Source organism: Schistocerca serialis, chromosome 5, assembly GCF_023864345.2.
Source record: "Schistocerca serialis cubense isolate TAMUIC-IGC-003099 chromosome 5, iqSchSeri2.2, whole genome shotgun sequence".
Lineage (NCBI taxonomy): Eukaryota > Metazoa > Arthropoda > Insecta > Orthoptera > Acrididae > Schistocerca > Schistocerca serialis.
Genome location: NC_064642.1, coordinates 510,065,261 through 510,081,461, shown reverse-complemented (window position 1 = coordinate 510,081,461; position 16,201 = coordinate 510,065,261).

The following is a 16,201-nucleotide window of genomic DNA, read 5'->3' as shown; positions in this document are numbered from 1 at the left end:
TGTTAGGCCAACTTGTCTTCTTGTGTCAAACCGTTAACATAGTGTTATACCTCTTAATGAGTACATTATGTCATCATTTTAAATTCGGCCAACAATTAGTCTTGACTTAGCTGTTAATTAATGCTGTCAAACCTATTAAAATATTAAACAGGTCTTATCGATTATTGTTCAGCAAATTCTACTGATGAAACATTTCATGCGCGTATCTAGATTCCGTATGCGCTACACAAATGATACGCTGCAGTACAACGTATCATACAGCGACAGCGTTAAAGGTGTGTTATGCAAATAGCCTGATAGTGGACATGGAGCCGAAATGAGCTTATAGAACGAAAAAACAACATCGTAATAAAACGTCTTTGAATACGGCTGCGTTTTGTTTAACTAACCGTTCGTATAAGGAACAATATTTTGCTTTTGAGTTTCATGTGCTGCTATTGTAGTTTAACTCAGGATACCACGTTACTGATAAAAGCCTCGAAGCTTCATTCCGAGTGACAGTCGTATCACTCAAAACGTCTTCATTATGCCGTGACGTGCCCGACATTCGAGGACAGCCAGTGAATACCGAACGGCACGTTAACGACGGAGCAGACGCTGAATGACGAGTGCGTTGAATAACATCCAGTGGGCGCCGCAAAACTAGGTTCTTTCACTCATTTCTCTCTCTGCTTTTCTCTCTTCGCTCTTACATTCGCTGCCAAAACTTTGGAAACTTTCATTACAGGCAGAAGCAATTTTGCTGTTGCGTCCAACAATGTCTAACGAACTCATCTGGTCGGTGGTCGGAAACCTCCAAATATCTACTGATTTCCATTCACTGCAGTTTCCTGCATACTTCAGCACTCTCTAGCACGTTCTCCCGAAGGCACGAACCTCATTAAGCAGGTCTGAAAAGAGTGGCACCCGCAATGGCTCAACGCTAGGATGTTCGTACCCTCTTCCAGCAGTAAATAATTCCATTCCTCCATAGCTGGAGAATATATTGCTGTTAAATCGCCAGCAACTTGCACGACTGCAATGTAAACAACTTTCCTAACTTCGCGTGTTCCTAATAGTACTCATACTAATCCATCACTTGGTCCATTGGTCAACGTCGCGTTGACAATACGGCAAACGCCTCCACTCGCAAAGGCATAAATTATCCTCACGTCCATCACAACAGATATTTAATAAAACTATCATGCTAATGCATCAAACTCTGCCCAAACTTTCAAAACATCTTTCCATTTTTTATATGATTCCAAGCATTTATAACCCTAGTCAGTTTCAGTCACCCAGAATTGTGGAGTTGTCTCCAGTATTCGTACAGTTTATAGCTCAGAAATGACGTCACGTGGCATGATTTGCACAGTTATACAGAAGGTGTGTAGGCTCCTTTTGATATCAACGTAATGTTAATTTGGTAATGGACTGGAGTGTGGAGGATTTCGGGGTGGGGGTGGGGGGACTGCCCGAAAAGTCCCTAAATATTTCCGTGACAACGTCAATTTTTGTTTCTTTGTTGCAGGTAATCTGAAAAGACGTTGACGACAGAAGAACGAATCAGCGTCGTAAGTTGGAAACTCAATGGACTGCCATTTGCTTAAAGAACGGTTCCGGTGACGTTGCCGTACAGAGGACCCAACACGAACAGCCGACCCAACAGATGTGGAAGGACAACCAGAAGAGGTTTTGTAAGGTACTCATGCTTTTCTGTGGGGCGATCTGTATGGCTGAAACTGGGCACACTTCGTACGCAGCGATCGCAGTGTAGAAACTGTTTTTGTACGAAGATTACAGGTTTCAACAGTCTGCCATCATCTGATCTTACTGGATTTTTATCACGGTATGTATACGTGGCGAGGGCCTTTACGCGTTAACTTCATGTAATGTAACATGGCAATTTTGTAACAAATTCCATAAGATTGTTAAAGCTTTCGTGGCCACTTGTTGACAAACTGCCTATTGGCTTCTGTTTCGGGTTCTTCGGTCGACGTTCATCTAATGATTTTACTGCCGTTTCGCCAGCACGAGTGGCTGGCATTGTCAAAGCTTCACCCTCAATTGCCGAGCCGAGCTCGCGGCCCCAGACTATATGTACCTGACGCGCCAACGTCCGAGGGCATCTCCGCGGTCATTTCCGGTGCAGTACTGCAGCGAACGACCGTCGCAGGTAGCAAGAGGAGAACCGCACCGGAAATAACCGCGGAGAAGCCCTCGGACGTTGGCGCGCCAGGTACACACAGTCTGCGGCCGCGAGCTCGGCTCCAGTTCACCACCGGCAATTGAGGGTGAAGCTTTGACAATGCCAGCCACTCGTGCTGGCGACACGTCAGTAAAATCATTAGATGAACGTCTGCCGAAGAACCCGAGACAGAAGCCAATAGGCAGTTTCTCGAATCCCATAAGATCACACGATGGCAGTGTAAGGTCGTTGAAACCGGTATCTTGGAACAATAAAACTGCCTACACCGATATCGAGGCCTACGAATTCCGTAGAGGTTTGGTCAAAAAGTTCGAGTGAACTGAGAATGTTTGCGACGAGAAACGTGCTGGGCGGCCATCGACGTCGCAAGAAACTGTGGAGACCATACGACAGACTACGGGCAGAGTCCAAAAGCGTCGACACATCATCGCTTCAGTCAGGAACACGGCAGCCTGCAGTCAACTGTATAGCAAAACTTGCGCTTCGTGCTGAAGAGAAAGGCTTATCACATCCAGGTGACCGAGCGAGGTGCCGCAGTGATTAGCACACTGGACTCGCATTCGGGAGGACGACGGTTCAATCCCGCGTCCGGCCCTCCTGATTTAGGTTTTCCGTGGTTTCCCTAAATCGCTCCAGGAAAATGCCGGGATGGTTCCTTTGAAAGGGCACGGCCGACTTCCTTCCCCATCCTTCCCTAATCTGATGAGACTGATGACCTCGCTGTCTGGTCTCCTCCCCCAAAATAACCCAACCCAACCAACACAACATCAAGGTGCTACATCATTTTAAACTTGAGGAGTATGCGGCATACATGGTCACGTGCCACGACTTAACTATTATTGGGAGAATTTTTATTGAGTTTATCGGGAGAATTTTCGGAGAGTGGAGTGCATCAGTAGAGGAAACTGCATATAGAACACTAGTGCCACCCATTGTTGAGTACTGCCTGCGTGTTTGGGATCCGTACCAGGTAGGCCTAAAGTTAGACATCGAAGCAATTCAGTGGCAGGCTGCTGAGTTTGTTACCAACAGGTTCGAACAACACGCGAGTATTACGGAGATGCTTAGGGAATTCAAATGGGAATCGCTGGAGAGAAGGCGACGCTCTTTTGAACGAGCACTATTGAGAAAATTTAGAGAACCCGAATTGAAGCTATTGCCGCCAATGTACATTTCCCCTAAGGATTGCGACGATGGGGTTAGAGAGTTAGGACACGTATTGAGGCATATACCCTACTGGCCATTAAAATTGCTAGACCAAGAATAAATTAAGATGATAAACGGGTTTTCATTGGACAAATATACTAGAACTGACATGTGATTACATTTTCACGCAATTTTGGTGCATAGAACCTGAGAAATCTGTACCCAGAACAACCACTTCTGGCTGTAATAACGGCCTTGAAATGCTTGGGCACTGAGTCAAACAGAGCATGGATGGCGTGTACAGATTCAGCTGCCCATGCAGCTTCAACACGATACCACAGTTCATCAAGAGAGGTGACTGGCGTATTGTGACGAGACAGTTGCTCGGCCACCATTGACCAGACGTTTTCAATTGGTGAGAGATCTGGAGAATGTGCTGGCCAGGGCTGCAATCGAACATTTTCTGTATCCAGAAAGGCCCGTACAGGACCTGCAACATACGGTCGTGCATTATCCTGCTGAAATGTAGGGTTTCGCAGCGATCGAACGAAGGGTAGAGCCACGAGTCGTAACACATCTGACATGTAACGTCCGCTGTTCAGAGTGCCGTCAATGCGAACAAGAGGTTACCGAGACGTGTAACCAATGGCACCCCATACCATCACGACAGGCGATACGCCAGTATGGCGATGACGAATACACGCTTCCAACGTGCATCCACCACGATGACGTCAAACACGGATGCAACCATCATGATGATGTAAACAGAACCTGAATTCATCCGAAAAAATGACGTTTTGCAATTCGTGCGCCCAGGTTCGTCGTTGAGTACACTATCGCAGGCAAACGTCCCCATCAGTTGACTCAGGGATCGAGACGTGGCTGCACGATCCGTTACAGCCATGCGGATAAGATGCCTGTCACCTCGACTGCTAGTGATACGAGGCCGTTGGGATCCAGCACGGCGTTCCGTATTAGCCTCCTGAACCCACCGATTGCATATTGTGCTAACAAGTCATTGGATCTCGACCAACGCGAGCAGCAATGTCGCGATGCGATAAACCGCAGTCGCGATAGGCTACAATCCGACCTTTATCAAAGTCGGAAACGTGATGGTACGCATTTCTCCTCCTTACACGAGGCATCACAACAACGTTTCACCAGGCAACGCCGGTCAACTGCTGTTTGTGTATGAGAAATCGGTTGGAAACTTTCCTCATGTCTGCACGTTGTAGGTGTCGCCACCGGCGACAGCCTTGTGTGAATGCTCTGAAGAGCTGATCATTTGCATATCACAGCATCTTCTTCCTGTCGGTTAATTTTCGCGTACGTAGCACGTCATCTTCGTGGTGTAGCAATTTTAATGGCCAGTACTGTAGATAGTCGATTTTCCCTCGCTCTGTTTGCGAGTGGAACAGGAAAGGAAATGACCAGTAGTGGTTCAGTGTACCCTCCGCCACGGACTATACGGTAGGTTGTGGATTACGTATGTAGATGCAGACGTAGGGCGTCGCTGCCCCAAGAACGTCACCTTACTAGGCGCTCGAGTGTCGCGGCGGCCAGAAGACGCGCTATTGTTGGGCGCGGAGGGAGGAGGGCTGAGTGCGCAGCTCCAGAACAATGGTGGGGTGAGGAGGCGGAGGAGCGGGGGCGGCCGTGGCCGCGGGATCGTAACGAGCCCCATAAAAGTTTATGACCGGGGCATCGACCCAGCATTGCCATGGCAACCGGCCCCCGCTCAGCTCCCGGTGCGCCCACCTTGCCGCTGCCAACCTCCGGCAGCGTAATCCCCCCCGAGTAAACACTGTTGCCACCCCCGAGCGCCTCGAGTGGCTGCCGCGAGGGGCGGCGGTCGCCTACCTGCTTACCGCGATCTGTATGCACCTCCGCGGCCCCGAAGTCTGCGCGCGCTGTTGATGGCACCACACTTGTAGCAACTTTCTGCACCCATAGGATCGAAGATAGCACCACTCCTCTGTAGAATTCTGTACAGATTATACGGGCACCTAGCACGATAAGCACAGCTTTCTCAGGTGGTTCGCCAGATCCAGAATGTGGTATGATAGTAACGATGCCACATAGTTTCAAAGGTTGGCACTACCACGAGACACCGACGGCAGCGTCCTTTAGCTGGTGCTGTGCAGCTCTACGAGCTCCGCTACAGATTCTCCCCATTTCATCAGGTGCAGCCAGCCAGGACATTTCGCTTCAGCATCCCACCTTGCAAGTTATGTAATATGTTTGCATATTGCATATGTTCATCCGAGTCGATTCTGAAAGTATTTGTATGGAGTGTAGCCATGTATGGAAGTGAAACGTGGACGATAAATAGTTTAGACAAGAAGAGAATAGAAGCTTTCGAAATGTGGTGCTACAGAAGAATGCTGAAGATAAGATGGGTAGAACACGTAACTAATGAGGAAGTATTGAATAGGATTGGGGAGAAGAGGAGTTTCTGGCACAACTTGACTAGAAGAAGGGATCGGTTGGTAGGACATGTTCTGAGGCATCAAGGGATCACCAATTTAGTACTGGAGGGCAGCGTGGAGGGTAAAAATTGTAGAGGGAGACCAAGAGATGAATACACTGAGCAGATTCAGAAGGATGTAGGCTGCAGCAGGCACTGGGAGATGAAGAGGCTTGCACTGGATAGAGTAGCATGGAGAGCTGCATCAAACCAGTCTCAGGACTGAAGACTACAACAACAACAACAACATGTTTATCCACTAGTAAAGGTGCTTTTAACAGTATCGGCAGTACCGAGAGATTAGTACCTTTTCCTGTTCCTGTTCCTGTTCCTTACCCAGGCGGGATACAGATGAGGCGTCTCTTGACTTCTGGAGAGGCTTCGATACAGTTTCGCAGTGTGGCCTAATAAACGAAGTACGTGCTGATGGGAATGTCGGAACAAGAATGGTGTTGGGTTAGTGATTTTCTAGGTAAAGAACCCAGAACGTTATTCAAATTGAGAATGACACGTCAAAAACAGAATATGTATCGCGTGCACCTCAGTGACGTGTGGTGGGAACATCTCTATTCATAATATAAATGGTGGTCACAATTGAAGTGCATTTACTCATGAAGGTAGCAACATTTCGTAAATACTCTAAGCATTAACGTGGAACCGATTTACGCAGGAAAAAATAGTTGAAATTTTGGCCACCAAGTGCAAATCTAGCGCTGTGCAGCATTTCGTCGACCTCTCCAATGTTCATAACTGTGTAAGCTGCAGTTGATAATAAAATCAACATTACACTTTTCTGACTTCTTTGATCTTTCCTGCCCACGCCCCATTTATAATCCTTTATATATGGAAACATTTCTGTACGTTGTTGCAGATTTGCACCTGGTGGCCAAAACTGAAACTATTTTTTTCGATGCAAATGGTTTCCGGATTAACGTATTAGAATATCTATCAAATTTTGCTGCCAAACGATGATTGCAGCCCACAGCGATACTCTGTGAGTAGCTGTACTTTAATTATAACCAAGTGGTGTGTAAACGACCTGGAGGACATAAGTCTTCTAACGCAGTTCGCAAACAATTTACGTCACTTTTTGGAAATAACAAAATTTCGGTCGTCCTGGAAACGTCAGTGAGTCTTGAAATCCCTTTTTTAAATTATTTATTTTCTGGCACAGTGGTTTTCTCAAAGGCTTAGGAGTAAAATTACTCCTTCCTTCTTAAGATTTGAAGCTGTTCGGAGGCAGCTAAGACTGGCAACTTCTTGTTGACATTATATATGATTGGGCCGTAAATAAACCATTTTTATAAAAGCAATACGCATCATCTCATTACGAAGATGTTACGAAATGCAGGAAGCCTTGTACACGAACAACTCTTAGGCAAAGGATAGCAGACGACCCTCAACATTTATGAATATTACGTTAGAAGCGGAGACACAGAAAATACTCAATATCGTCTGACTACACCAGGCCTGGCCAAGGTTCCGCGAGTGCAGCAGATTCTACTCAGCACTCCGGCTTCCCCCACAACTGCGCTATTCGGAGAAGGTGAGTGGGTGAGATGGCTCTACGCTGAGGGAAACTTAAGAAGACGTTTTTGTAACACAGCACGACTACTTTTAAGAGACGAATATTGCAGGCTACTTCCATATGCTGCATTTTATGGCGCATGTTTACTTTCAACTTTTTATTTTTCTACCAAAGCAACAGCAAAAGTAGAAAAAGCTTTACATACAGGCATTTAACACTGACTAGTGATGTTTCTAAATTCGTACACATTTCGATTTTAGAAACACTGACTAGTGATGTTTCTAAATTCGTACACATTTCGATTTTAGAATACGTAATATATCGAAAACTATGGTTTGTGATACAGTCAGACACGTGGAGATAGGAGATTAAAATTTGTTAAATCCTTACCTTTGCGAGACTTTGTCAGTTTCATAACAAAAGAAAAGCTTTCGCACACATGTGTAGAACCAAATATTGAAATAACTTTATCAGCTTGTCTGTGCAGTCGAGGATATTGCTCTTGGAGTAAAATTTTGAAAGTCTATTAAATTCCTGGCATGGACAAACAGGTCATCAAGCTGGTGCAATACTGTACGTCTGTCAGCTCTTCAGTAGTGCAATGTCTTGAATCTCTTTGAGAGCTCATGACGAAGTGTTTCAGTTACTGAAACATAGGCATTGCAGGTCTACAAATGATTGCCCCGAGTTTCGGGATATGATCTATGTCGTTAGCCAGGACCGGTTTTTTCTACAGGATTACTTCTTGTTTGATAGCATCATCTTTCCGCCATATCTACATCCAAATGGTTCTACCTTGCTTTAAGACACTTAATGAACTCAAATAATTGCTGATGTCGACCATAGCACATTTTGTCACCCGTCTATTTACCCTTAACGCAGTCTTTTCGTTAATGGCCACCTTCACGTCACATTTTATCTTCTTTGTGGCTGGCGTCGCAATACGTTCCAGTAAGTGTTTTTCCAGCTGATAATAGTACGATGCCTTCGTAAACACTTCGCAGAGCTTTCAAACGCTACGAAAAGTAAAACAACTTGAATTCGGCATTCAACGACGTGGCTTTTTCATTTCTTATTCTTTGGACAATAGCGAAGGGGTGTAAATCTTATTTAACTCAAGTAGCGTTGTTGGCAAACCGCAAGGAGTGTGACAAGGCCACTGCCTTCCTCTGGCGGCGTCCGGTTGCAGCCTTCATTTTCCTCTTCCTCCTCATCCCTCACCATTACACGGAGCCCTAAGCGGGAGGGCGGCAGGGGTGCTATTTGGCCAGGTCTGGACAACACAACCAGCCACTGGAATCAGTCACAACCACCAAATAGCTAGGTTTACCTTTTATGGGACTTGTTTTGTTCGATTGAGAGTGGTACTATCATATAAATCTAGGAACAGGGAAGGGAAGTCTAGACTAATTTTTATCGGAAAAATCCTAAAATAGTGTAATTCGCCCACGAAGGAAGCTGATCGTAAAATTCTAGGTCACTCAGTTCTTGAATGTTGTCGATTCATATGAAACACAGTGATGATTTAACGGAAGAGATTGGTAAAATTCAACGTTGAGCTGTGTGATTGGTCACTAGCTAGTTCTGTCAGCGTGAGATTGACACAGAATTGATGAACGGTCCAGTAAGAAGGTGCTACACGATATCCTCAGTGCATTGTGGAGAACCTTATTGTCAAGTAATCGAGAGCCAAGATTTAACGCTGGTCAAAAAGCATTCTTCTTCCAACAAACAGCCGATGGTAGTATTATGAAAATACGAGCATATGTAGAAGAGGAACCGACAATGTTTCGTTTCGCGTGCTCTCCTCCAAAAGAACAGAGAGCGGAAAAATGAATCTGGTACAATATGTAACCCCAATCACACATCCTACAGCGGGTTGTTTGGTAAAGATAGAAATGTAGATCGAAGAATGAATTGCTGCTTAAGATCAGAAACTGCGAGGGTCCGAGTTCCATCCCCAATGAATTCTAGGAGCTGTTTGTGGCCTGTGCCAGCAGTTAACTTCCTAAGCACAACAACGAATAATACCAGTATGCATTTTGCATTGTAACGTATGCACTTTCCAATATCCAGAGGACAATTTCACGCGTAAAACATCAGGAAAATTAAATCCGATTACATTTGTTTCCATCTGTTATAAGTGCTACAAAAAACTCCTTGCGTAGAATCATGAACCGGTTTCGAGTTAATAGTCATCTCCAAATAATCAAAATGGTGGATTTGATTCCGGAAGCGCCGGTGCGCTGTGAACTGTGCCCAGTGAAATTTGCGCCCAGGTAATGACGAGGGAAGATGCACTAATACCCCTGTCCGAAATCAGCAACTTTCTCGGCGGACAGAAGAGCCGAGATCTCAACGCCGATGAAGAGGAATACAGAAGCTCAAACACGAACTCTAACGCCAATTTTTTTACAATCGGAAGTGGTCGTAATTTATTTTATTTGCTGTCTGACTGCATCACGAATTTTCCTGATCACCTTATTTGGCCCGGTGGTGGTGTAACATGCTCTTCGTTGCTTGCTGTTCTGGCATGTCACTAAATCAAACCCCTACTTTGCAAGTTGTCTTACTCTTCGGGATATATTTTAGAAATCTTCCTCTCGCGCCTTCTTCTTCACCTGACAGAGTGTTATGTACTTCTAAGCGAGTGTCATATCCGGTGCCTCATATTGACGCTCGTTTGAATTAACCATCTTTCAATCGTCAGTCTTAAACAATCCTCGGCAATGCGTTGATTTGTTTTGAAGAGCGCCAAAGAGCAGCCTCGTTTACTTTGTTTCCCTCTACGATATACGAGTAACCTTCAAGTGGACGCGTGGCTTATTGCACACTGCCGTTGACACTTCCGTAGCAAACCTATAACCACACAAACACACAAGGTGCGCGGAATGAACACTGCAAAAATTAGAGCAGTACGAAGGGAGATTGTCCAGGCAGTCATCGACTGCGACGGACGGGTACTTCCGGTGTGCAAGTGGGTCATGACTTAGCGAGCAGGTAGCTTCCAGAAATATTGGGCTCAAATTTCACAGGATATTGTCTGGGCGCAAATTTCACTGCTTGCTGCTTTTTCACCCCGTGTATGTGGCCACACGTCAGAATGACAAGAGGTTACTACCAAATTCACCATATCCTGCAGCCATAAAAGACTAGATACACCTTTGCGCTGTATGAAGATGACTAGACGGATGCCATATTCCTTTACTTCCGGAAAGCGTTTGACTCAGTGCCCCAATAAGGTACGAGCATATGGGATTGGTTCCCAAATATGTGAGTGGCTCGAAGACTTCTTAAGTAATAGAACCCAGTACGTTGTCCTCGATGGTGAGTGCTACCGGAAGTGAGGGTATCATCTGGAGTGCCCCAGGGAAGTGTGGTAGGTCCGCTGTTGTTTTCTATCTACATAAATGATCTTTTGGATACGGTGGATAGCAATGTGCCGCTGTTTGCTGATGATGCTGTGGTGTACGGGAAGGTATCGTCGTTGAGTGGCTGCAGGAGGATACAAGATGACTTGGACAGGATTTGTGATTGGTGTAAAGAATGGCAGCTAACTCTAAATATACATCAATGTAAATTGATGCAGATGAATAGGAAAAAGATTCCCGTAATGTTTGAATACTCCATTAGTAGTGTAGCGCTTGACACAGTCACGTCGATTAAATATTTGGGCGTAACATTGCAGAGCGATATCAAGTGGGATAAGCATATAATGGCAGTTGTAGGGAAGGCGGATAATCGTCTTCGGTTCATTGGTAGAATTTTGGGAAGATGTGGTTCATCTGTAAAGGAGACCGCTTATAAAACACTAATACGACCTATTCTTGTGTACTGCTCAAGCGTTTGGGATCCCTATCAGGTCGGATTGAGGGAGGACATAGAAGCAATTCAGAGCCGGGCTGCTAGATTTGTTACTGGTAGGTTTGATCATCGCGCGAGTGTTACGGAAATGCTTCAGGAATTCGGGTGGGAGTCTCTGGAGGAAAGGAGGCGTTCTTTTCGTGGATCGCTACTGAAAAAATTTAGAGAACCAGCATTTGAGACTGACTGCAGTACAATTTTACTGACACCAACTTATATTTCGCGCAAAGACCACAGGAGAGATTAGGGCTCGTACAGAGGCATATAGGCAGTCATTTATCCCTCGTTCTGTTTGGGAGTGGAACGGGGAGAGAAGATGCTAGTTGTGGTACGAGGTACCCTCCTCCACGCACCGTATGGTGGATTGCGGAGTATGTTTGTAGATGTAGATTTTAACCAAAACCTGATCAGCCATACGATTGTTAGCCGAGTTTACAATAATAAACCTTATTTTACTGCTGCTATTGTTTCGCGTGCCTCGGTGACGCACTACATCCCAAGGTCTACGATTCGAGACATCGTCGGTTCTAGGTTTTGTATGTCATCGATTCTCAACCCCGGCAATGTTTGCGAACATGAAAAATTCCAAGTTGCACCATTGTTCAGAATACTGTAACGACTGGTTAAGTCAGTTCGAAGATCGAAGGAAGGTAAAACCGTATTACCTCCAACAGAACCGTGCTTGAAAAACCTACGGGTCGATGACGGGGTAGGTACCTATTTTCGGAGTAACCAAGCCGCACGCTCACCTCCCGTGTCGTGGAACGAATCAGTGTCGGTAAACGTCGTCAGATATTTGGCGCTCGCCGTCGGCCTCGATCCCCGGAACGGAAAAAGGCGGCAGTAGGTGGCAGGTGCTGCACTCGGGTAAGGACGTGTCGAGCTGATACGCATTTTGAAACGCGGCAGTCCGAAAACTTCATTAACATTGTGTTTTCGCCCGGCGGCGGAATTAATTACGGCACGTAGCCGCTCGGCGCTCCCCCGGCAGCCATTGTGGCTGCGGCCCGTAACGAACGGGGCAGAGGCGGGGGTGGAAGCGGGGGCGGCGTCGCTACGAGGGCCCCGCCGTCAGCTGCCGGCGCCTCCGTTTGTTAGCGCCCCGAGAGCGCGAGGGCCTGGCGGAACCAGCGCCGCGCTAAATATACGCGACGCGGTGCGAGGGGCGTGTGTGGGTGCGTGGCAGCGCACCAGACACCACCCACTGCTCTAGTGGCGACACACTCGCGTTACCACCAACTTCTCCACACTTTAGCTTGACGCACGAATACTGTCAGGACCACTGCGGGGAGGGACGCGTGCGGTCCGTCAACTCAAGTTGCCTGTCTAACGGGTGGCATGCTGGCAGGCGGCGCCCCTGTACGACCGGTAGTCACAGTTTTGCCACCTCGAAAAACTCTAACTGCACCCGTACAGTAGTGCCGGTCCTTAATACACTACTGGCCATTAAAATTGCTACACCAAGAAGAAACGCAGATGATAAACGGGTATTCATTGGACAAATATGTTATACTAGAACTGACATGTGATTACATTTCACGCAGTTTGGGTGCATAGGTCCTGAGAAATAAGTACCCAGAACAACCACCTCTGGCGGCAGTAACGGCCTTGATAAGCCTTGGCATTGAGTCAAACAGAGCTTGGATGGCGTGTACAGGTACAATTGCCCATGCAGCTTCAACACGATACCACAGTTCATCAAGAGTAGTGACTGGCGTATTGAGACGAGCCAGTTGCTCGGCCACCATTGACTAGACGTTTTCAATTGGTGAGGGATCTGGAGAATGTGGTGGCCAGGGCTGCATTCGAACATTTTCTGTATCCAGAAAGGCCCGTACAGGACCTGCAACATGCGGTCGTGCATTATACTGCTGAAATGTAGGATTTCGCAGGGATCGAACGAAGGGTAGGGCCACGGGTCGTAACACGTCTGAAATGTTACGTCCACTGTTCAAAGTGCCGTCAATGGGAACAAGAGGTGACCGAGACGTGTAACCAATGGCACCCCATACCATCACGACGGGTGATACGCCAATACAGCGATGACGAATACAAGCTTCCAATGTGCGTTCACCGCGATGTCGCCAAACATGGATGCGAACATCATCATGCTGTAAACAGAACCTGGATTCATCCGAAAAAATGACGTTTTGCCATTCGTGCACCCAGGTTCGTCGTTGAGTACACCATCGCAGACGCTCCTGTCTGTGATGCAGCGTCAAGGGTAACCGCAGCCGTGGTCTCCGAGCTGATAGTCCATGCTGCTGCAAACGTCGTCGAACTGTTCGTGCAGATGGTTGTTGTCTTGCAAACGTCCCCATGTGTTGACTCAGGGATCGAGACGTGGCTGCACGATCCGTTACAGCCATGCGGATAAGATGCCTCTCACTGCTAGTGATACGAGGTCGTTGGGATCCAGCACGGCGTTCCGTTTACCCTCCTGAACCCACCGATTCCATATTCTGCTAACAGTCATTGGATCTCGACCAACGCGAGCAGCAATGTCGCGATTCGATGAACCGCAATCGCGATAGGCTACAATCCAAATTTAATAAAGTCGGAAACGTGATGGTACGCAGTTCTCCTCCTTACACGAGGCATCACAACAACATTTCAACAGGGAACGCCGGTCAACTGCTGTTTGTGTATGAGAAATCGGTTGGATACTTTCCTCACATCAGCACGTTGTAGGTGTCGCCACCGGCGCCAACCTTGTGTGAATGCTCTGAAAAGCTAATCATTTGCATATCACAGCATCTTCTTCCTGCCGCTTAAATTTCGCATCTGTAGTACGTCATCTTCGTGGTGTAGCAATTTTAATGGCCAGTAGTGTATCTTCATGTTCATTCCTCAGTGCGACATTTAACCAAATGATTAATGCCTTGGCGGAAACTTTGACTGCACAGGGTGATAAATCGTTAACGTAACTTCTTTCGTAGTGTGAGGCCGGTTACTGTGTCCGCGGTGCTGGTGACAGAAGGTCCGCAGTAAATACAGTAACGTTTGCAGCGTAAGGTATTTCTACTATGTATAAATTCTTTAAAAAAGTAAATTACGCACATGTATTAAGCATTGAGATGCTGTAACTACCTCCCTTCGTGGTTCAAGTATTTCTGACAGCTGCTTAGAAAATTTCTCATTACACTCTAAAGTTCCCTCTGGGAACCGGCAGCACTTACGCTCCTGGGAGATGCCGTTGCCGTCGAAGAGAATGTCAAGCATGACGGTATGCAGGTCGTCCGAAATAATGGTCACGTCCTCCACAGCTTTTATGATGCCTTCGATTACTACCACAGGTCCCATGGAAGTCCAGGTGAATGTCCCCGATAGCGTAATACTGCCTTTATCTGTCTGCGACCATGGCATGTTAACTGTTTCGATCAACTGTTCGCCTGGATAAGGCGATATCTGGACACGATCGTCGACCTAGTGTAGCATGGAATATGATTCACTCAGCCAAGTTACAAGTTTCCACAGGTCTGCAAGACAATCTCACAGATGCTCTACCGTCTTTGATCGTCACTGATGGTGCCATTCGGGCAACATGATAATACTTAGGGGTCACCTGATGCGCAGCCCCATGGTCAACAGTGTGTGCTGAATGGTATGCTTACACGCTGTGGTCAGGTTTGCCACAGATCTCGACTAACCAGAATGCGCGAGCTTCGGACTACGTTTCGTAATGGCGCTTGTGCGTCCACACCTTGATGTCTACTCGTGGATTCGCCATCCTTCAAGCACTTTCACTGATGCACACGACTATAGCTCGAAAACAACCGACCGGATTCGCCAATTTGGAGATACTGGCTCCCAAATAACAGTCCATAACAATCTGCTCATAAATGGATCTGAGCACTATGGGACTTGACATCTAAGGTCATTAGTCCCCTAAAACTTAGAACTACTTAAACCCAACTGACCTAAGGACATCACACACATCCATGCCCGAGGCAGGGTTAGAACCTGTGACCGTAGCGGTCGCGCGGTTCCAGACTGAAGCGCCTAGAACCGCTCGGCCCCATCGGCCGGCTAACAATCTGCCCTTTGTCGGAGATGCTTATGTCAGTAGATATCGTAATCTCGTAATTTTCGGCCCGCGTCGTCGCCAGAATGATGCGCCTCAGCTATATGTATTTTTATTGCTGCGTCACGTGCCTGCAACGCTGTCAGGCGCCACTAAATTTCGCGGTGGGACATGGTCATAATGTATATCATACCGCTAGCACAACGTCGTGATGCTTCCTCATACACCACTATTAAAACCGGTATGAGCCCACATAACACGGTAAAAATGCAGTCTTCTCTTTCCAGCAGTAAAATGGAAAGCTTTTTCTAGAAGTAGTATATTTTGCAATAAAAATGACGAAATAAAACGCGAAGGAAACCATAATCCTCGAGAGAATATTGCGAGGACTTAAACTGCAGTTCGTTAAACACAGAAATTCTTTTGTGATGGCGGGAAGCTGAAGGGAGCGGGCTTAAATCCGGGCCGTATAGCACAGCAGATGAGACCGGGGGATGGGGGGAGGGGATATTGGCCGGGCAGACAGCTGGGTAAGCTGCGCGGGGCCCCCTTTTATAGGCCAGGCGCCATCCCCTACCCCCGCCCCCGGCGTACACGGCCCGCTTATGGTCCCGGAAGTCGCCTTTTATCTCTGGGGCACGAATGATCGCCGGCTGCGAGATCGATAGCGGCTGCACCCCGCTCAGCGCTCAGCGTCGTTTATTACGTACGGCGCCTCCTACAGCCCCTCCGATTCGCTCTTCTCTTCTTTGCATCGAACGCTATGTTACGCAAGAACATCCTGAACGTACTACCTTTCTACGTCTACAATCATACTCTGTAAACAACACATGTAGTCACTGGCACAATTACACCACCCGGAAGTGCCATTGGTGAAGTATCTGTCCGTCCGCTCACTATCTTTGCATACACTAGGAAATAAACAGCCAAGCATTTGTGAGAATGAAGAATACGAATTTTATTGCCGCCCGTTTCACTTGCAGC